Below are 23,398 nucleotides of genomic sequence, written 5' to 3'. Positions count from 1 at the left end.
TGCTATTTATCCTGAGTTGGTTATATGCGTACACAGCTCTCCCGGTTTATTCCGCAACTCTCCGTTGTGTTGATTTTCTAGCGTGATTCAGCTTGATAGTTACGTAATAACTTATCAAGAAAAACGCTGCAAAAAGACACGTCATATCATTTCTGTATTACAGTATTGCATATAATGGCAGTCTATTGCTTCAGTCGAACAAATCAGGGTAACGTAGTCTCTTTAGTTCGTCCATTCAATTTCAGTCGCATCGCCTTCGTGACAAAGGGCGTACTTCCCCTCCATGCGCCAACGTACCTCTCCTGAAATCACACGGCACTCGCGAAAGAATGGCAGCCAAACCTTACGTGATCCCCTCGGGTACTCCTGGGTTTAACTTCCGTTTTTATACAAGCAGCGAATCGCGCGAATCTCTCTTGCCTACGGCGGTTTCACTTTGTTCTGGCGGGAAGCAATCACAGCGCTAACGGCGCCCGTTTTTCTTTTACCCGAAAGCTGCGCTGAGCAACCCGTTCCCTTTTAGTGGCCCCTTTGTTCGCTTCCGTGCTTGCTCGATGAGGAAGAAGCTCGTATAGAACGGGCAATGAAAAATTGGTGGCGCGGCTGGGGAAAGGCTGGCGCTAACCATGACAGACCGATGTCAGGCAATGTCTATAAGGATGGAAATGAATAAAAACGGAGTTGGTAAAACAAAAAGACAAGTTCAGTCACAAAGTATAACCCACTAGACAACTCACTTGTTACACTCAGATTCAGTGTGTGACATTTGTAAGCATAAAAAAAAAAAAACAACTGCTAGTAATCTAGGTCCGTACATGTGCCATGATTCTTCACTTGCTTTTAACTACTTAAAATCCTGCCATTTTGTGTTTTAAGCAAGCAATAAAAAAAAAAACGGCGTTAGGTGCGCTATTCCGTTCTCTCTTTCTATGAGGAATTCCTGAGTTCGAATCAACTGCACTTTGACGATTAGTATTTTTTCCCCTAAGTGCCGGTCGCACACGCCACGAATACACTGTTGCTGTGGCACAAAGACTGTTGATATCCTTAAACTAGGCACCAGCGTAAGCTGAAGACGAACACACAGAAGATGTACTAGGGACAATCGCTGGTGTCCCGTGTACCTCTTCTGCGTGTTAGTCTTTCGCTTACGCTAATCACCAACTCGCCTAACTTTCTGCATTATTTGAAGACTGTTGACAGTTTTCTTGCTCGGGGTAGGACGGCTGGATGAGTGCGTTCGGGATAATATTTTCTATAAAATCAATATAATTTGCAGCCTATCTAGGAGCGCACATCAGCCGTGTATATACGTACAGAAGTGCAAGGATCTCAACACAGCAGCCTACTTCGCATATCTGCTATCCTTGGTCTCCCTTCAATGACGCAGTTCACAAAAATTTAAGGCGTGTTCGTTACGTTTGATTAGTCGATGCCTTGAAGCCACGCACTTTCGTGCGCAAATTTTGATGCTTCTGTACTTTGATGCTTCTGTACCAACAAGCTTCTGCGTCGGATATTCACGTCGTTGCGTTGTGTGAAAGCACCGCAGGAAGAATTAAGGCAATATATCATTAAACTCATTTTATCATGGACAATTAGGTGCATTCAAAAGACCATTCCGAAGTTTTACCAGGCTATAAACTAAATAAATGTGCATTTAGTCTTTAATAATTTTGGCTCCATAAGTTATGATAATTTTTTTTATTGCAATACTACTCTGGATTTCGAGCCTTCAGCGTAGCGTGGCGGTAGCCACGGCTTAACTACTTGACGCTGTGACGTCACACCCCACGTGACACTAGGGTGGGAGGTGGGCTACCAACTCAAGCGGTCGGCGTAGCGCGGCGGTAGCCACGTCTTACCCACGTGACACAAAAGGGAGCGATTGGCTCCCAATTCAAGCGGTCGGCGTTGCGCGGTCGGAGCCGCGGCTCAGTTGGCAGGAGCTGCCAACTTGGGTCTCTCGTTTCACATGGGACGGTTATGTCAGAATCAGCCTGCTATAACCCTGGCAGTCACGTTACCCCTATAGGCCACTAAGGCACGTTCATACGGCATGCTTAAAGCGGGGCTTTATATGTTGGCTGAGGAAGAAGAAAAAGAGAAGAAGAATGCTTGGTCACCCACAGCTAATGCTTTCGCTCAATATTTGGTTCAGCAGCGTTGAACTCTTGTAATATTTAGAAAGATTAAGTTTTAGTAGCAAGTGAGATTTCTGCGTGCTTCCATATATAGTGCTTACAAAAATGGTCTTAAATTGAATCAGCTAAATGTTCGATTATACTGAGCATATATATTTATTACATCCAGAAATTTGCGTGCTTAGCAAACGTGCACGCTATGCACTGCTTGGTTTAACTTGTAGCGAATAGGTTAATGGGAGTATCCATGACGGGACTGTCAGTTTGCTAGCGGTTCGCAGCAATTACTTTTATTAATGAATCTGGCACTACTCGTCCTGCAACGGAATAGCGGCAGAATGTTTGTAGGTAACTATAGATAAGCTTGCAGGAATTTGAGCTAGTTGACAGGTTTTTGCGCGATCTTCATATTTTGCCTACTTTTGGTGTATTTTGTAGCGGAAGCTACACTGCGGTAGGTTTTCAAGACCTGGGGTGGCCGCAGCTACGCCGTGAAGAGGCGTATAGCTACGGTTTCCTCATAAAGAAAATCAGCCTGCCATTACATTTAAATACACGTTACACCTATGCCACGGGCAGGAGCTGCCAACTCGGGTCCCTCCTTTCATATGGGAGGGTGATATCAGAATCAGCCTCCCAGAACCATTTGCCTTCTCGTTACCCCTACGACACACAGGCACGTCCATACGGCTTGATTAAAGCGTGACTTTATATGTGGGCTAGTAGCCTACGCTCTCGCGTCATACCCTTAAAGGATGAGCTTAACTGTTTCCAATAATGTAGCACCTTACATTGATAGGGCGTGATAGGGGAATAATGTGGCAGGCAAAAGAAGCTTCCGCCGTTGCTTTCGCAATTCAACTAGGGTTAACCAGAGCTAAACCACAGCCAACTTTTTTCTTAACGTTTCATGCCTTAAAGAAGAAAAGGCAGAAATTATGTGGAGCATGAAAATCGTTGAAGTCGATAATAACGGTGCCTCCGTCAGCAGCCATATCCTAGTGCTACCTTTCCATTCTTCTCTCACAACACCATTCACTGAATTTACTGTCCACCATCCCCCATATCAATATTTCGCCCTCCCAGACTCTCTCGCACTACCGCTTTGCGCACGGAGAACACCCGATGAAACACCAGCGAAAATCACGTTAAATGTCTGGGAAGTTTTAAGTGCCAAAAAGTTGAGCTGCGGTTGCGACAGCGTCCCTTGACCCCTTCGAGACCTTCCGTATAATCCGCGTGCACATGTCCTTTAAGTGAGCGCTGGACGCGTATTTTCTAAAGTGTCTCTCTTTCTCTCTCTCTCTCGTTCCCTGTCGCTCTTGTAGCGCATTTCCTGGCTGGCGCTGTGCTAATATCACCGCCCCTGCTATTAGGCAGGTAGGTTCATTAGCCGCCAGGTACAATGGTGGTTCGCTCGCTGCAGACTGGGTAATGGAGGCAGCTCGCGAGACCTTCATTAGTGATCGCGCGCTGGCTCCTCGCTGGACGTGGCGGCGCCTATTCGCCCTAATTACCTCGACTATTTAAACAAAGTGATTGTGATGACGCCTTAACAGAGCGCAGGCACCTTCGCTAACTTTTTTTATTTTTTTTTTCGCGCTGCATTGGATAATTCCACGCTTTCTCGCGGCTAGCCTGCCCTCCCAAAGAAACGGGGCACAATTTATTCGCAACCTCAGCATCTTTCAGAGTGACGCAGTGTTTAACTACTCTTGAACGACCTCGCTTTATGCGGTGGGCGGGGGCACGAAGTTCATATAATGTGGATTATTGCAGATCGGTTAGTCTAGGTTCTTTGTGTGCGCTTTTGTTTCGACCAATACAACATGCGAGAATGCTCGTGTACCTAAAATTCAGTGCATGTCAGACATCTCCGCAGGAACAAAATTTGCATGAAACGAATCATTAAGATGTGTCAACTTGGGGTTAGAGTGCAAAAATATACAGCTCGCAATGTCGTGGCGATTATAAACTCGACCATGGTGGTGCCTTTCTGTCTTTTTTTTTCTTGACTTGCATGTTCGCTATTACTGCGTAAGCGAATGAGGCAAGTCGCCTGCGTCATTTACGCCGTCATAAAACTGTCACCATTTTCACTGACATCGTCCTTGAAAGGCTGCTCTAAGGTTACCCGCTTTCACGACGACACACGTCAAGAGCGTCTTCCGGTTGACAGGGGACGTCACACGGGGACGGCAGATTATTTTATTATGTTGTTCCATTTCTGCAAGCACATCCTGCCACTTTTTCTCGTGAACAGCATAGTGCATTTCATACACTCCGGCGCTGTGAACGCGGATGAAGGTCGTTGCGGTCGAAAGGGACCACCGACGTCGTCTTCCGTCTCAAGCCGTGGCCCTTGATTTCGTAGACGTCTACACGTCGCAGCCGTTATAGCTGCGCTCAAAGCTGGCGGCACGCCGCGTGGAAAGTCGTCCGCGCCCTAATGAAGTCCTTGTCTCGCTTCGGGTACCTCATGTTGTTTGTGTTGGGTTGATGCTTCTGTTGGCAATCACCGTGAATCCGGAACACATGTTTCCCGTCCTTGGGAAAGAGGAGGCGAAAAAATAAATAATGCGAACGGAGAAGACGGGAACAGCTGTTGGCGTGTTTTCCGGCGGTAGTAGTGGGCCGGAGATATTCTCGAGGTTTTCCTTGTCACTTGACGCGAAAACTTCTGAAGGGAGGGCAGGGCGTCCGTCCGGTCCGCTCCGGCAGTCCCCTCCCGAAGTTGCGTTCCCTCAATTGGCCTCTTACTCCCCGCGGCGCGGGTGAGTTTCGATTAGCCTACAAGAAACATTGCCAACCTGATCGCTGATACGGAAATGAAACTTCGGTTTGATAAAACATGGGGTAACCGTAGGAGTGTAATAAAATCGCCTTCCTCTCCTGAACACAAAGTAGCGTAGAAAGAGAAACACGTACTGCTCCTGGGAATATATATATATCTTCAATTTGTTGCAACAAACCTGCTATGGATATCGAGCGTTGATAGGCTTGACAAGTGTCATCTAGGTAAATGGGTGCCTGGACACCGATTAGTGCGCTCTTCAATTCACCTGTAAGTTAGGTATGTGAATTATCATTGAACTCCTTCTCTCAGGCTGATCAGGCTTCTCCGCACAGCATGCCTTCCCTGTCATCGCTTAACGTCGTTTCTTTCCCCTTCATCCACGTGTCCAATTCTCTTCAATTTTCTTGACTGCCCTTATATAATCATCATCAGCCGGACTATGTCCACCCAGGATGAAGGCCTCTCTCACATATTCGTCCAATTAACCCGGTCATGTGCGGGCTGCATCCACTTGACCCTTGCAAACGTCTTAACTTCATCCGCCCACATCTTTTTCTGCCGCCTCCTGCTATGCTTTCCATCCCTTCGAATCCAATTTGTTACCCTTGGCTACCATCGGTTATCCTCTCTTCGCGCTCATCTCCTGTCGATGCCCATCTCTTCTTGATTTCGACTAGAATGTCATTAACTCGAGTTATTTCTTCATTTCGGCAAGTGATATAGAGTTGTGCGCTCTTGCCAATAAGTCGCGCCTAGCTGCACCCAGATGAGGCCACCTTCTCCTCTCCTCAAGAGTAGGAAACGTGCGTAGGCTTTTCCTCGTCGAATGAAACCACGTGCGCTCTTTCAAATGCGGCGGTGGCGGCGGTGGAAGGGTGGACACGTGTTTCCGCGCGTCACAGCTTCCACTGGCGGAAGTCGAGTAGGAGCGTGCTGTCGTATGCTGTCGCGCCACTAGTTGGCCCCTCCGCTTGAAACTAGACAGCGCGTCGCCAGCCGTCTTGCTTCGGGTCTCTCTGTGTTCTTCGCCCTCTTAGGATCCCGCCTATGAATGTGGAGAAAAAACAACGTAATAAGAAGGAGAAAGGCAAAGTGAAAACGCTGCGCTTCTTTGGAAAGTGCCGGGTCGCGCCGAAGAGTAATTACATTAGTGCCCGCGCCAAACGCCATAAATCATCTGTCGCCTACTTCCTCTGCCTGAGCTTCGCACCTGCTGTTTTGCTTTCTGATTCCGCTTTTTCCTGTTTTGCTTTCATTTATTTATCCTTTCTTTTCTGACGCCATAGTTTATTTTCATGACAGCATCTATTCCTTTAGGTATTAATTTTTCTGCAGGCATTCTTGGTCTTAAGCGTGCTAAGGAGTTGCACATCTAAAGCCAGCGTATGTATAGCCACACTATAGTCAGTGTAGGAGAAGGAGAGCGGTGGCGGGAGAGCGTCCCGGAGCCTTGATTTATGGTCGCCCCGAGGCGAGGATTTATTCGCGGGGTTGCCACCTCGCATGCCGTTTTGGCCTACGATTAAGCCTTCACCGCCAGCTGAGGGCACGAGCTGTTGCAACGGTGTACCTAACGGCCCCCACTTATTGCTATTACGTAACTATCTATCTGATTCATGAAGGCGGCGATATTGGATCAGCTGCGCTGGTAACGTCCGATGAGTAGCCGCAACAGGGCATGGAAGCGACGTTAATTGCGTGCAGGCTTAGGTTCGAGGGTGGCACCTAAGTTGGCACCAAACGGACGACACAGTTTGACATTATGCAACGCGCAGATACTTTAGATTGCTTTCTTTCTTTTCTATTATTTTTCTTTTTTGATGCATGATGCTAAAATTGACCATTTTAATCACGTTGATGGCTCTTAAATGGTCACCAAATTGGTTTGGTTTGGTTTGATTTATGTGGTTTAGCGTCCCAGAGCGATTAAGGCTATGAGAGACGCCGTAGTGGCGGGCTTAGGAAATTTGGACAACCTGGGGTTGTTTAACGTGCTGTGACATCCGTCATCGCACAGCACACGGCAGCCTTGCTTTTCGCGTCCATCGAAAAACGGTCGCCGTGGTCGGGATTCGATCCCGCACAAGTCCTTAGGCACAGCAGTCGAGTGCCCTAACCACTGCACCATCGCAGCGGGGCCGGTCACCAAACAAATTGAATAGTGTATTTTTCTTCGCACCAGAGTCCTTTAAACTTTCTTCTTTCACGCTCGTTGGTGTTACGCCTTTTTCGCGACCTCTCCGTAATATTACAATATAGGGCCATTCTAAAGCAGAAAGCATCAGCGAACTTTGTTGATGCTCGGTCGCTGTTTATTTATACCCAGCAAGAAAATGAGGCTACTGTTTATTTCCCATTTATACCTAGCGATAAAACGCGGCTGCGACTAATGTTTTCTGCATGTCTTTTAGCATAGCTTTAATTATCGTCTTCCTTGTAGCCCTGCAGTCAGGACGTCAAGAAGCAAATCCGTTTCAAGACTGCCTGACTCATGTGCAACGGCCTACTTGTCGCACACGGTGAGACACATATCCGAGAGACTAAACGCACGAACCATGTGGCAGGTTTGAGCGACTCGCGTCGAACACACAGACTCAACAAAGCGCCCTCGTTTAAACGTCAGCGCCGCGCACCTGAAAGAGTCACGTTCGGAGTATATAATAGGAGTGGCTTGCAACGAGCCTACCTTATTTTACATACACTCTTGCCGGTCTGCGATGTTGCCGAATGAGGAAGAAGCGAAAGGCGATCGAATGGGAAGGCGGGCTGCTTCTTGCTGGCGGGATGTAAACAACGCAAGGCAGCAACGTATAGTGAACGTACGTACTCCGTGTATATCGCAAGCGGGATCGCAAGCGGGAGGACAAGCAATCAGTTCCACCTGACGTCGCTACCGCATGATTCGAACTTCATCTTATGTTCCCCTCTACCCCTCTCTCTTTACGTTGTAGTCGTATTAGCTGTCAGTTTTCTTTTTTTTTTTTTTTCGTTCTTTCTTCAAAGTACGAAGAGTGCTTTTCAGCCGCGGCCAACTCCGCTGTTCACCGCCGCTCTCGGTTCCTTGTGTAGGTGCACTCGCAGCGAGCAGGTATAGCTAACAAGAGGCTGAAATGAAGCCTGGATCACGTCCAAATCTCCTGCGAACCGCCTCTGGATTCATTGTGTTCCCCTGCGTCGATCTCCTCTTTTCTGCTATACCTTTGCGCCGCTGCATCTTCTTTTTTTTTTTTTTTTTTTTTCATTCGTTTTTTTTTTTTTTTCCTACGTCGCAAAATGCCCGAATCTGTGTTGCGTGTGTGCTGGGTGCAGCCAGCCTCTCCTGAAATTGAACTCGTTTCAGCTGGGAAACAGGTCTCCGTGTTTCGTTGCGCCGCTAGTTCTCTCCGAGTGATCAGCCGCGCCAGCCGCAACAAATCAGTCGGGCGTTGTAGAATGATGGGAAGGAGCAAGTGCCAAAAAGCGAAAACGAAGCAACGAACGAAAGAAAGAAAAAAATAAAAAGGCCGAATTGCGCTGCCGCTCGGCTGGAAACAAGAACAACGAAGGAGAGAGAGCGCGAACACTTTATTTTTTTTTTACGCGATTTTTTTGCTCAACTGCAGTGCCTATATAACGAAGTCGTTCCCTGGTATGCGTTGGTTTATACTGTTACATAGTGCACGACCGCTCTTATTTTGTCTATCCCGGCTCCTGCGACCGTTGCATGCGGTCCCTCGGAGATGTCGCGTGCGACGGGAACAGCGGGCTCTGAGGGAGGTGGCTGGTTCTGTGACAGGGAAGGCTAGCGGAACAGAACGAGAAGCCGATTCCCTGGAGTGTATTTGTCTTGGTATTCTACCGGGAAGGCGAAGGAGAGGGTTGGGGGCGAAGACGGGGAGAGAGGATGTTGCCAAGTTACACTACGTGCGTTTATGCCACGTCGAAGCTGCTGCGCATCATTTTATTCCCTTCTTCCCATCCGTGGTTTCTTTTCTTTATTTTAGAACCTGAATAAGATGAATGGCTCGGAGTGAAAGATGGAAGAAGGTTCACTGGATGTAGGCGAAAACGAGAATAACTATCAAATGAACAATGTAAGGCAATTCGCTCAGGATGATTACGTACGACTTCCCTTTCTTATGCTGCAGTTTTGTTTCTGCACATTTCTTTTTCTTTTTTTTTTTTTCTAAGCTGCTTTCCTAAGACATTCCCAGTCATCGTGTAGACTTTACTGGCTGTTTTTTTTTCTGTACCTTCTTCCGGTTTGCACTTTGTTCTTGGAGCCTCTTTTTTTTTTTTTTTTTTTTTTTTTTGGCTCTTGCATTCGTCTTAATGTTCGTTGCGACTGGCACTACCGAAGGAGGTTTACATTTTCCACGGAATACCAAGTTAGAGATTTGGCCTTTGACGTTTCGGAACGCATAACACGATAGTATGAGAGCGCTTAAAAAAGAAAGAAGACTTTTACTTTTTCGAATTCGTTCTTCAGCTGCGTAGAAAGCTATTTAAGAGAAAAGTAAGCTTTTGTCGGAAATTGAGAGTAGATGGAAACGCACAGCTGTCACTCGGAACGGGTATGGACAGGGACAGATCTCAATCTTGATCATTCTAAATTTGCCATCGCAGTAATCTTTATCGCCTCAAAGGAGAAGATATATCAGCTTTACTGTACACCCTTCTTTTTTTCCTCGTTTCCACTGTACGATGGCATGTCGCAAAACAAATGTGCTCTTGAGTGTTCAGATTCGCTGTCTCTGGCGAACTAAACGAATCTCCTGTCTCTCGACAGGCGACACTCTTCTTGCAGGCTACCACGCGACGCTCACTCTTTTGCTTGCGTCACGTAGACCTCAAATGTTTTGGGTTCTTTTTTTTTTTTTTCATTTGCTCGCGCTTTCTTTATTTTCATCGCAGGCTGCTTACATAATGCTTTTGTCTTCACTTTATCGGGTAATCCCTCTCTATTCTATGTTTCGATCCGAGTCAATGACCGGAGAAAGCTTTGAGTTTAAATACTGCTTTAGATCGGGATATATCTTCTTCCGGCCATTTTTTTTTCCTCTCTCTCTCTTTTTTTTTTTTTTTAATCGCAATGGACCGGCCCTCGTGTTTTATGTTCTTTGTATAATCCCGGAGGCGATTGCGCCAAGCCGGAGATTTAAAGGGGGATTTGTGCGCGCTTGCCTAATGACGCTTGTGTTTATCGCCAAAGCATGGAGCTTATCCGAATAATGGACGCATTAGCGCATTAGGAGATTAGCCTGTACTCTTCCCGCAGTCGGCGGCCTTAATGGGATGCCTGACATTCAGGCTCCGACTTCTGTAGCGCATATGAAAAACAATTCATGTTTTTTTCCCCGTTATGGCAGTGACTCGTGAATATGAAAGATAGGAGGGGAGGGGGGGGGGGGTGCATTTGTGGCAAAAGATCATGATGTCACTCGGCATGCTTCAGTAGCGTAAGATAGTTTCTTTTTCTGTGTTTAACGTTGATGCTGCTCAAAACATTGCACTACCTGAGAAAAAAAGAAGAAAGAAAGAAAGAAACAAGGAAACCACTAAAGTGAAACGGTAAAACGATGTAATTATTAAGCTCTAGCGTGTAGCGAACACTATATATATATATATATATATATTGATGAGACAGTTTAATTGAAAAGAAAAGGCAAGGTTAAATCTAGTGGTTCGAGAAATGGGGCTTAATCCACGGCGCTAGAAGCTTTTTAGAAGTACAATAGTGTGATACAAAGATGTCACGGCTGTAAGGGACCGTATACGATATGATAAAGAGAAGCAAATGTTACTCAAGGTGATATTAAGATAATGTAAGTATGCATAATATAGGGCCGCCACTTCGTTTGTGACGTTAGCGTGAAATTATTAAAGCTATGATCCCAAACGCTGACAATCAGAAAGAAGAGTAACAGACTAACGCGGAGATAAACAAACTGCATCTAGGAGCGAAATTAATAACATAATTTCTTGTTTTTAAACGTTTGGCGTCGAGACCACCATATCATTTACATATCTTATACTGTGCATGCGATGATGATGGTTGTAGTAATATCATCATCACTGAATAAAAACAGGCGAAGCAAGTAAGTCAACACTGACAGCACCTTCAAGATTGCTTATATAAATAATGGGTGACCAGCGGCCTTTCCTTCTTTTTTTCTTTGGAAATTACTCATGAAAATCAGCTACAGAACTGGCCCTGCGGTCAGTATTTTGCGATGTAATGCAGAAATGCGTGTGCACTCCATGCGCTCCAGGAGATGCGTTTGGCCAGCGGATCACAGGTGTCCGGTGTAAACAGTTGCGGGCGAGCTTATCTATCAGCTCGTTATTTGCAACCTCTGCATGACCAAAAGCCCATTTAATCCTTATTGCGGTGCGGCAGACTACAGCCAGAGCGTGTCCGTCAGCTTTCCGTGGAGGCGTTGAACGGCGGTTGCCTGTTTTAATGGCTGTTATATCTGCCTGCGTATCTGAGCAGATGTTTTGTCCTCGTGGTTTTGGGGTCAACTTGACGGCCTCCTCCAGATCTGAAGATATTTTATCTCTAAAGAAGCGTAAAAGTCGACAGAAAAGGGGGAGAGGGTAGGGTACGGGAACAGAGTTTGTGTAATGATGGTTAGGGACTGGGAGATGATTTTATGCAACAGTAAGCGACAGAAGAACGGCGGAGATTTTTCGGCCCAGATGCAGAGAAAATTTGTCCGCTAAATCTCATTTTCCACAGTCTCTAACTAAAACCGCTTCCGAGAGTCCAGGAACCCAGCCATTGTAACAATTTCCCTTTGCGACAGGAGAATTGTCTTAGGGGATTTATGTCACCCGCTGCTTTTTAAAGTTAAAAGCCATTGAGTTCTAAGTGTGTTTCGGTGTGGTTCCATTAGACATAATCTGAATTGACTGACATGCTCCGTACAACAACCTCCCTTGGAGAGAATGTTCCCCTTTGTATATTCTCGTTGACAGATTGAACGCGAAGCATGCGAGCCCTGCGCAACGGAGCAGGGATGGGTCTGGCTTTATTAACTCTTAATCTGGTTCCACATACCAAGTGGAACCTATGTGGAACCAGATTAAGAGTGTAGGCAAAGTTAAATGGTCACGTTATTTTGCATCGATCCGTAAACTGTATAAGGCGTCGTATATTTTTTCTTCGCGTCATATCTTTTATATATTATCAGTAGGCTGTGCAGTGATGTTCCCAGTGTCTGCGCTGGCAACAGCCGGTCTCCACTGCGTGAAACTGTGTTTCGTCGCAGCTTTCCCGAAAGCACGAGCGTGAACGAACGCCAGCGTTCATCGCACCGTGCGTATTATAAGCGAGGACGCGACGCCCTTTCCAGCTTGTACCGACGCACGTGTCGACGACGCCTTCATAAACAAGCACGTCGACACCATCACTCTAAGAAATAAGAGGCTTTGGTGGGGGGGAAAAAAAAAAAGAAAGAAAAAAAGACCGGGCTCAAAATAAAGAAATGACGAGATACAGCTTCGGGGGTTATCTGGCGGAATAAAGAAGCGCAAGAAACGCGGAAGTCGGTAGCCAGCGCACTTGGCTTGCGTAAGGGGGCCAGGGCCGCTTCCTAGGAAGTCTCGCGCCAACAAGCGCGTTCATCAAGTCGCTCATGCAAGACTTGGTCGCGCGAGCGTGGAAGAAAGGTAAGCAGGCAGACGCGGGAGCGGCGCACGCTCTAGATCGCGCATATTATTTGCGCTCTGCTTTCGTTACTTAGGAGACACCATTTTTTTTTCTTTTGTGTTTTTCTAACCTTGCTTTCTGCTGAAAGAAGCGGCCGTGAGATCGCCTTCCTCTCTTCGGTGTTGCGCCCTCCAAAGCCGCGGCCCTGAAGCTCCCCTGTGGCTGCTTCCGAAAAAGCGAATGAATGCATATGAACAACAACTGTTTCCACCTCAGGGTGTGTGCGCGGCTTCTTCCTCGCAACTTTCGGGTAGCTTTGACTTTTTCCAGTGCGTTTTTACTCGGCGTGCGCTCCCCCGCCCTGTTCCCAAATAAGCGCTTTCGTCGGTAGCGCCCTACACCTGCATGTTTATCCGACTGTGGAACAAGACGCCTTCGTTGTCTTATCACTTGTCTCGTTGTCTTGTATCGTTGTCTTGTCCTTTGTCTCCGTTTTTCTGGCGTTTCTCTTTTTAATACACCTTTGCTTTTACGTATACCTGTCATACCTCTTATTCTCTGTTATTTCTTAGACATTTTCTTTTTCCTTTTCGCTCCAAACTATCATTCTCGGAGAAGGAAGCAATCCAGATGCCTGCAAAGAGGTTTCCAGGAGAGATTACGGCTTGCTTTGAAAATCGTACTTACATATACCGCACGAGAAGGGGCGTTGTTTGCGATGCCCCCTGAAAGCCCCACAGATCGGCTTGGTCTTTTCGGTCCTCATTTTATTCCCTAAAAATTTCAGCAGACCGCTGATCTGTTCGTTGTAAACGTTACATCTACTTCCTCCGCTTATGTTATTCTTTTGCTCTTTCCCTTTCGACTTCAAATTTCTTTTTATATTTTTTTAGTCCATGGCTGTCCTGGAGTACCCTTAATTTGCTTTGAGCTTGTTTTCTTTTTATTTTATTGCGAGTAACTCATACTCTCCTTGTGGTGTTCTTCGGCTCTGGGCAAAAATATTGTATCGCATAGTATATCCTCTGCACTTGACTGGTGCGTCGCGTGTTCCTCGGTTAGCCTTTCGCTTGGACGTGTTAGATTCTTTTGTAGCGAAAGCTACATTGGCCGCGATGTCGTGAGTAGCACAACTTAATTCTCCTTCTCTAGCGTGAGGATGATAGTGATGATGATAGGCTAGTCAGCGGTGCATTTCGGGCGAGTGTGTACTCAACATTGGACAGGATTGGATTGGACTGAATTGGATTGGACTCGATTGGACTGGTTTCGATTGAATTGGACAAAATTTGATTGTATTGTATTTGACTGGAATTAACTGTACTTGATTGGACTGGATTTTATTAGATTGGTTTGGATTAGATTAGACTGGATTGGATTGGATTACACTGGCTTGGATAGGATTAGATTGTTGCGCACACCGTAATACCTCCTTGCTTTCACCAGTGCGGCAGCCGACTCAGTAGTGCGAAAGATGCGGATCCAGAGGTGCGGCTCAGCTGTGCTTTTGGGGTAGACACTGCTGCTAACTCTTACTGTGTGAATCACTGGCCTATAGAAAGTTTGTGTTCTTCCCTTCTTATTGTGGCTATACGGTCCCTTGCGACCGCTGATACAACTTGGTATGCTGTAGCTGAAGTAAATAGCGTTCGCGATTGCTATTGCGGCAACATATCGATTCGTGTACTCCAGTACGCGCAACCGCTCTGGCAAGCCACAGCAGCGCAGAATAGCGTGCACACTTGTATAGCAGCTGTCGTTTCAAGAACAGTCACTGACGGCTGCTTTTGTGCACAAAAAATAACGTTTGATTGATCTATCGACCGATTGATTGGTTGATTGATTAGTTGATTAATTGCGCGGCTTTATAGCGATCACCAAACCTCTGAATATATAAAAGAACGTCGTCACTGCAATAACAAGCGCAGAAAAAACAGCAAAATAATGTGTACGCATTTGAAGTCGCTCCGAAAACGCCATATTGATTTCGTTCTCAGGCTGCAGTAGCCCAAGCCACCAACATACGATATACGCTTCCGCACGTGGACGGTATAGGAAGCCGCACCGAGTCGCGCGTATCCGCGGCTCAGTCATCTGTCTTGTTCCCTCCTTAACCTTTTCTTTTCTTTTCTTACATTTTGTGTGACCGTACATGGGCTCCGCGCAGCGCATCGCGTATCGACGGCGACGCGGCGTCGAACGCTTCTCCTGGCGACGTGTGGCGCCGCATAGCCTACTTTTCCCGAGCCTCTCCGGGCGTGTTTTGAATGCGGCTGGGCGTGTGCGCGCCGGTCGTGACGGAACCCTTTTCACATCTCGAGAGCATGGGGTCACCGCCGCACTTTATTTTTGGATTTATCCGGGCGCCTGTCTCTGCGTGACCCGCGTACGACCTCGATAGCTTTTTCGTACGGGGTGAAGGAAAGGGGGAACGACATTACGAATGTACGTATTGCTTCCGCTAAAGAAATTCAGCTCGACAAAAATTGCATGCTGCGCGGACTCGACAGAAATGGAACAGTGTCAGTGAGGCCTTTGCGTGCAGCGCACGGCGACTCGATTTACGCGAGCCGCCATTGCTAAAACCAACAAACTAACGGCAGGTGCTTCCTATTTGCGCAAAATGATGCAAGTATGCGTACTCATTTTCAGAAGCATGCCGATCGATACCCAAGCGGCCGAGCTGAACAGGGCATGCAGGCCCGATGGAGCACATGAAAATGAATAAGGATTCATCCTCGCTACGTCCAGAGTTTTCGAGAGCAATTGCAGGCACTTTGCTTTATCCGGACCCTGTAAGGGTCTGCACGCTTTTTCGCGGAGGTGTGCGCTTATGTCAGTATGAACCACTTCGATTTTGCCCTTCATGCCCTGCCCTTGGGCATGTTGCGATTACATGCGCTTTGAAAATGCGACTGTAAGGATATAATTCTCTCGTTCAATGCGCATTTCAGCCGACGCCTTCCACTTCTCCTAACGTGCGTTGTCCATATCTAGCGGTCGATGTCTCGCGCTATTGTGCATGAATGCTTTTCGGAACAGATTCAGCTACGTTTCACAACCGGTTTGGGCTGACAGATGTGGCTCGTAGGTGACAATTTGTATTTTATTTCGGATTCGAGTGAAGAAAATAATTTGAGACTAACGCGTGCGCGAGCATGGCTAGCCTAGATTTACAACGCAAACTTTACAACTTTCTCATAACGTTTGACGTGCGTAACAGCTCCCGCAGGTTGGAGAATTCATAGACATTTTACAGCGCAGCTCTTTGGCTCCTGTTCCTGCGTTTCGCGTCATCGTTGCCGTCCATCTGCGTAGCCGACGCAGCCGGGGCAGCGCGCGCTCCTGCCGGCACCGTTCGCCGCTGCATGTACATTCCCTCTTTCTTGATGGCGGCGATCGCGCGTGTTCTCCGATTGCTGCGCGCGCTCCTGGCTCCTGCCGCCACCGTTCGCCGCTGCATGTACATTCCCTCTTTCTTGATGGCGGCGATCGCGCGTGTTCTCCGATTGCTTCGCGCGCTCCTGGCTCCTGCCGCCACCGTTCGCCGCTGCATGTACATTTCCTCTTTCTTGATGGCGGCGATCGCGCGTGTTCTCCGATTGCTGCGCGCGCTCCTGGCTCCTGCCGCCACCGTTCGCCGCTGCATGTACATTCCCTCTTTCTTGATGGCGACGATCGCGCGTGTTCTCCGATTGCTGCGCGCGCTCCTGGCTCCTGCCGCCACCGTTCGCCGCTGCATGTACATTCCCTCTTTCTTGATGGCGGCGATCGCGCGTGTTCTCCGATTGCTGCGCGCGCTCCTGGCTCCTGCCGCCACCGTTCGCCGCTGCATGTACATTCCCTCTTTCTTGATGGCGGCGATCGCGCGTGTTCTCCGATTGCTGCGCGCGCTCCTGGCTCCTGCCGCCACCGTTCGCCGCTGCATGTACATTCCCTCTTTCTTGATGGCGGCGATCGCGCGTGTTCTCCGATTGCTGCGCGCGCTCCTGGCTCCTGCCGCCACCGTTCGCCGCTGCATGTACATTCCCTCTTTCTTGATGGCGGCGATCGCGCGTGTTCTCCGATTGCTGCGCGCGCTCCTGGCTCCTGCCGCCACCGTTCGCCGCTGCATGTACATTCCCTCTTTCTTGATGGCGGCGATCGCGCGTGTTCTCCGATTGCTGCGCGCGCTCCTGGCTCCTGCCGCCACCGTTCGCCGCTGCGTGTTACCGCGAGAGTTACCGTAACATGAAGCCGATATCAGCGGTTAGAACTGAACGCCGTGTGATGTTGGCCTTACACTCAGATACCGGGTGAAGTGGGCCTAATTATGGCTGTCGCTATATCATGAAACCTGCTCTGAAAGAACAAGACGAGTGTAGCTGTTTTGTCCTTTCCCTAGACGCATTTCAGATGAGAGAAATAATAAAAGAAGAACGTTATAACCCACGGATACCTGAACGAAGCCCGCGATGCTTTTACACCGAAGGTGGTGTTTCATACCTGGATTCGGGACAGGAAAAAAAAAAAAAGAACACTTTCCATCTCGTGTTTCATTACGATGCACAAGGTGCTGCATTTCATACAGAACAGAAAAGAAGCATTGCGATGTCGATTTGCAGTTGCCTAGAAATTGTCCAGTGAACGTATTCGACTCCATCACAATCTGCACGCTCGAACGACAGAATTGCCCGACTCAAAGGAAACGTTAGACCGAGCCGAGCATGCCATTATTGTTGTTGTCGTCACATTCCTTCTCTGTTTTTATTTCGTATTATCCTCGAAAGCACGTTATCCACGAGTCCTATGCGTGCGCTACACCCGAACGATGTTTTGATCGCGAACGACGCGCCGGAGCACTATTATCTTCGCGCTCGACGGAGCGAGCGATTCTCCGCCGCCAAACTTCGCTCGCGTTGCGCGTTCGCTGATGCAACGACGGCAACGGATGCGGAGACCATCGCGTCTCCGAACAGCGCTTGCTTGGGTTTCCTCGATCTGTCGTCACACAGGAAGCCCCGGCGCGTTGTTTGTGCGCTAGACGGCTGCAATCTTCTCCGGCCCACGCGTCTGTTCGTCTCTCTCTCCCTCTTCCCCTGCACCCTTTCCTGCTAGCACCAGGAACGTGGATTTTTCTTACTTCCTTTTTAATGCCCCAGTGGTTGCGTTCTGCTTTGGCCACCTTTGGTGACATTTGGAGACGGCGTCGAGAACGGCCGAGAGGTTTTGGCGCAGCGAGTTTTCTGGCAGAGGGAGGAAGAAGAGGGGAGGGAAGGTTAACCTTCCCTTTTCTTATCTCTCCACCGTGGAGGAACGCGTGCGCGCCACAAGGCGCGTCTCTTTCCGGCCGCGCCAAGTTTTGCCCCCCGGAAGCGACATCGCATGGCCGAAAGCAAATGCAGCCGCTGTCACACGCGCATACGTTATGCCTCTTCTCTGCTGTCGCTCATGAGCATATATACTACGCGTGGTGTTCGCCAAGATGCCAAGGAGAAAGTTGTAGCTCGAGGAAGTTTCGGAAGCTGCAGACGCTTGCCTGGCGGTAGTCGTTACGACGCGGCGTCCGTTTGTAATTCAGCGCGCCTTTCTTCTCCCTAATAAGGTCAGCTGCTATCACTGTTTTGAGCTGCTATCACACCGAAGGGATTTAGACAACGGGCCACAACTCTAGGACAAAACGGCGAGCTTCTCTAGAAAGTAGCGCTAGTTTGGTGCGCGCACTTTCATTGGTGTAATCACCGCCAGTCATCGCACCATTTTTTCGCCCACTGAAACGTGTATCTTAAGATTCTGCGCTGTCAGTAGTTCTTAGTTACATCCGCTTCATCCAACTTCTAATGCAACGTTTCTGGTTCGTAAAATTATGAGACATATAGGCGTCCTTTGGACGATATGTACCCTGCCTAAGAGGAGATCGCAGAGCAGACGGCGAAATATTCATTTCTTTCTTTCTTTCTTTCTTTCTTTCTTTCTTTCTTTCTTTCTTTCTTTCTTTCTTTCTTTCTTTCTTTCTTTCTTTCTTTCTTTCTTTCTTTCTCTTCCGCATTCAATTCTCTATTTGTTCTATTCTTTTATTATAATTCCCGTTCTTCCTTTCATATCTTTCCTTCCTTTTTCTTTACGTCTTTCTTCCTACTTTGCACACGCTATTTGCGTCTTTTGGCATAATATCGCAGCCTCAAGGCAGTACCTCCATGCCGAAAACTGATCAGTGTTTAATTTTGGCTGTTCTGTAGGCCGCGGAGAGCGACTGTGCTGGTCTCTCTGCTATGCCGAACGACCGTCTGACGACTTGGACCAGCGCTCTCTTTCCCGTGCAGTCTTGCACCGGCGCAGCTGCCGGCACTCGTACTCCCGCTGTTCTGTTTCGATTGTGCCCCTCGGCGCGGAGAGGTCGGCTGTAACTTGGCTTTCGTTGGCGCTGCCGAGACGGCGCTGGCTGGAGCGGGAAGCGCCCCGGATAACGAGATTTCGGCCTTAATAAGTGTGCGCCGATGGCCGCGAGCGCCCGGGAAAGGAAGGAAGGTCGCACGGAACTTGCGCTTATTACGCTGGATAACAAAGTTTTCCCCGAGAGAAAAAAGAGGCAACAAGCACCGAAAAATATTTGCGAACGTAAAGCGAGTGAAAGAAAAAGAGCCCAGGTAAGCGCTTTTGGTAATTTGTCTACAGTGCAGCGGGATTCCGTATTCTTTATTTCTTTTCTTTCATTTTTTTTTTGTGCAGTGAGCGGCGAGGTTTAATTTGTACTCAAGCTTGTTTCCTTCACCTTGGTTTGGGGCTATAAATAATACAGGTCGCTGTTAACTGCTTGCTCGAGATTAGAGAAAAAGGGCGATTCTCCTAATCCTACGCAATTACGGAACGTCTGTGCTCGCTCTGCTATCGCGGAAAACAGTTCGCTGTTCTTCCCACGTTTAAGCACTACCTTTGTTTCTTTTTTTACATCTTAACACACTTCATGCGATATTCGTTGGCTACGAACGTTGAAACCTTGAACGACGGCGCATCTTTTTGCACCGAGTCGAATTTCTTCTCTACGAATGAGCTAAATTAATTAACAGCATGCAAAGTAGTTGTCGAGTACCTCTAACTGCGTGTAAGTTTGAAGTTGGATCTGTTTCAAAAGGAGCCTCAGTCTATTGTTGCCGCTCCCGAAAAGTTAAAAAAAAAAAAAAAAGAAATCTGAAGTATCTTTGAGACTGAAGTCGGGGACGAAATAAACGAAGCGTGAAATTAGACTCTCCAATCAGATTCGCGCGTATACAATGAACTGCAACACCATTCTCGCTCTTCGACGTCACAATTCTTTCGGTTTTGCTCTCTTTAATTTGCCTGTTTTTATCGTTGCTTTATATATAGTCGTTTACTCCCTCTGACGGAGCCTTTCATTCAGACAGCCAGCTCTGGGATCGCTGTAGCTGACGCGGCCGGAGCGGGGGCATTGTGTGGGCGTAACACGGTGTGGTTGGAACCAGGCTGCCGCGCGGGGTTCCGCATAGAGTGTAGAGCGTGCATTATAACGGGATGTGTGAAGCGAATCGAGGAGCGCAGAGTTTCCCCAAAACTGGCTGCCGACTCTATACGCGACACGCGCGAAACCTGTGAAATAGCGGGCACGTGGTGGCGGGCCTTCTCTGCAACTGCAGAGCTCGTCGCGTGCGCGATGCCTTCGCCACCGCTTCGCTGCGCTCGACAATGGCACACCATCGCCTCTTGCATTGACGCATTCAATGAAGGCTGCTTCTCCGCCTGCGCTTGCCTTTTCAGTATTTCATCTAACTTTTCCTTCTTCCTCGTGATAGAGCGACAGAGGGAGAGGAGGGAGTGTATTGGGTAGGGAGAAATACGAGTGCGTTGAAGAAGGGGTGGTTTCGGCAGTTTTGCCGACACCCGTGCTGCGTGCCGGGATTGAAAGGGAGCGGGGACCGGGTACATGGTGAAGTCTGCATGGCGGGCAGGGAAACGGCTGATTATCTCGGCTGCAGCAGCCGAGCACGACGGGCTGCGTGTTTCTGCCCCCCGCACGCACATACACACAACGCTTTTCACAGGGCTTCAGTGGAAAGCGGGGCAATGCGGAGAGGAACTGTTGGAGCGGGTGAATGCCCAATCAGTGAGCCTACCAAGGAATAAAATTTTAAAGCAAATAATGAAGAAAACGTTACGCATGAACAATGGCTCCCCGCCGTTCTCTGTTAAGGCTTGTTCGTCGTCGGAATGAAGTGAACACGATGACAGCCGAACAGGGAGGGAGCGGAAAAATATAAAAACAGTACTGAACCGCATCTCTCTTTCTCTCTCTCTCTCTCTTTTCTTTAAGCCTGGAAACCGTTCGAACCGCAGTTTTAATACTGACGCATGGCTATGCTTCCCTTTGCGCATTGCCCAGTTGCAGGTCTCGGGCAAAAGTATTCAGCTAAACACTTTTAGGAGTAAAAAAAAAAAACAAAAAAAAAAGACTAGCGCACGGACAATTAATCTGCTGACAGATAGTAATGCAAGAGCAGTAGCAGCAGTTGAAGGTAAACCAAGAAGGCCGGTTTACCATGGGTTAAACATAGCACGTAACAGTGGAAGGCGAACAGTGTTGAGACCGGCATCCAGTGCTGGTACTGTGTGAGCCCTAAAACTATTGTGCCACGTAAATGTGCGCCAAGCGATGGCGCCCAGAACAGGTGGTATTTGCAGTGACATGGAAATGCATTCCAACCTCCATTCCATACCAATACATGCTAATCTTGTTGAGCTGTCAAAGTTATTGGTTCGCCATTTCATTAGCTCTATCTAATTCTTGTCTGCGTTCGAATTTCTTTGCGGGTTTGAAATGTGTGCGGATCACTACAGCTTTAGCTCCCACATCTCATGCACTGTTTAAGAAAGCAGCTTATCGGTGTGGAGTTGAAGCGCTCTCGGAAATGGCTTAGCGTGCGTGGCATCTAGGGCGTGCATGATGCCCTCGCTATTTCCGCGGGCTTTATTTACGACCCAGAGCCCAGCACTGGCACATAACCCACTGGCACACCTCGTGGGTTATGTAAACGACCATGCAGTAACCAAGGAAGAGGGGAGGGCGCTATTAAAATTCCTAAAATTGGTACGTAATTCATCTCAGAACAGTTGCTTCAACGGTGTGCTCTCACTATACTGTCGCAGCTTTTTTCGTGAATTCAGTGTCTTAGAGGGTCTTTACGCAAATTGCTCGGAAGGCATCCCAGTATGAAAAAGGGTTTGCGAAGCAAAAAGAGACCTTCAGCGCTTAGCTTTACGCTCTCTCACAGCTTTGTCTCTACTGCGTGAAAGAAGTAATGAAACAATGCTCGGCAATGGCATGCACGTCGTCTTGTGGGTTCACTCAGCGCTCAGCAAAACCTTTCAGACTACTTTCGTAATAAGCACGATACCCGTGCGTCTCAAATGAGAGTACTTGCCGATGATACTTTTCGTTAACAGTGCTTATACCCATTAAAAAACGAGTTTAATGGATATGTATTGCTTTTGTGAAACCGTAAAAGCAGAAACCAGAGAGCGCACGACGCAGCTTTCGCGGTGCTCTTTCCTCCTGCATACACTTAACTCTGGGAAAAGGCTAATGGAGGTTGAGGCGCTCACGCTCCGGGAGCTTTGGCCGCCGGCCAGGACAAGAACAACCTGGATCGAACAGTAATAGGAAAACTCGTTCTTCGTTGCTCAGAATACGATCTTCTCGTTAGCGCGCGAAGGCGTTTCTCCGAGTGGTGGCGCCGCGGAAAAATTGCTGTTCAATCTCTGCGCTTACATTTTTTTCTGTTTCCTGTGAAAGTTCTTTAACCATCCAAATTCATTTTATTTTTAGCTTGTAGCAACACAGCTGCAGAGGCCCCCACATGTCTTGAAGTACTGTTTTGTCGCGTTTTTCATTCCTAATACTTTTCCTTTGCTGCTGCCCCCCGAGGGTCAGTGAAAGTCCAGTGGCGTCCGGAAAGTTTGTCCGCGGTCGGCGCCGTAAGGACAGGCCGTTTGTAAAAACGCAGAGACTGAATTCCCCTTTTTATCCCGAAACTCCCTCCTTCTCTATCCGTTTGCCGCGTGCTTTGCTGAGAAGCTGTGTGCCTACACCCCATTTCTCTTGGAGGAGAGTCTAGACGAAGTACTGTGTCAAAGGCTCACGACCGCATACAAACGTTGGTGGGGAAAGGAAGAGCTTGAGGAAGAGTGTCGGGGAAAAGAAGGGAGGCTCGGGAGAGGTGGTGGTGAGGGGAAGACCTCGAATCGCGCTAAGCATTCCCCAGGAACCCATGAGAGGCAAGAGGCCGCGATCAATGGTTCTGCGTGACCGGCATCCCGAAGTTCTGTTTTGCTCCTCCTGGAGGTCTCGTATTTCCTCGCAGCCCTAATGCGAGGACGTGGGGAGACCGAAGTTCTTCGGCCGGGGGCCGTTCATTCAGTGGCGCCCCGTCGTCTTCCTTTGAATACCGGCTTGTCTGGCGACTGAACCGCGTTGGGTTGACACGCCTGCGTTGCACCTCTACTCGCTCAGCTGGTCCGTCTGGAACGACGTTCTGGCATCCCCTTGGTGATTGCGTAGTAGATTATTCTAGCTGCCGTGGCACTGTGCGGGTTAGTTTTCTGTTACCGCAGCTTTTAAACTATAAGATTCCTTCCCCAAATTCCCTAACTCTTCAGTATTTTTCCATAGGTAGAAGCACTGTTCCATCTGCTCCATTCTGCTGCAAACTGCTTTTCCTGCTCCATCCTGCTTTAAAACTGCTCCAAACGGCTGCAATGATGTTTTCTATCAAATTTAGCTGAACACGTGAATGATTGCAGCGCACCGGGGGCAGAGGTGTAACAAATATTGCG

At 48.2% G+C, this 23,398-nt stretch overlaps 1 protein-coding gene across 3 annotated transcripts in view; it reads left to right on the top strand.

Moving 5' to 3' along the window:
- LOC146190648 (uncharacterized) overlaps positions 1-23,398 on the top strand; it is a 273,402-nt gene that overhangs the window by 87,593 nt on the left and 162,411 nt on the right. Inside the window, exon 1 of one of the 3 annotated variants that reach the window (XM_084601027.1) lies at positions 18,952-19,200. The exons of the other annotated variants lie outside the window; for them this stretch is intronic. The gene's annotated coding sequence lies outside the window, so the exon portion shown is untranslated. Of the gene's footprint in view, positions 1-18,951; positions 19,201-23,398 lie in introns of those variants that run through there. 3 annotated transcript variants of the gene reach the window in all.

This window comes from Amblyomma maculatum, chromosome 4 (assembly GCF_055883805.1).
Source record: "Amblyomma maculatum isolate TAMU_Amacu chromosome 4, ASM5588380v1, whole genome shotgun sequence".
Taxonomy (NCBI): Eukaryota; Metazoa; Arthropoda; class Arachnida; order Ixodida; family Ixodidae; genus Amblyomma; species Amblyomma maculatum.
Note: the sequence above shows the minus strand (reverse complement) of the source record. Positions and strands in the feature narration are given on the sequence as shown.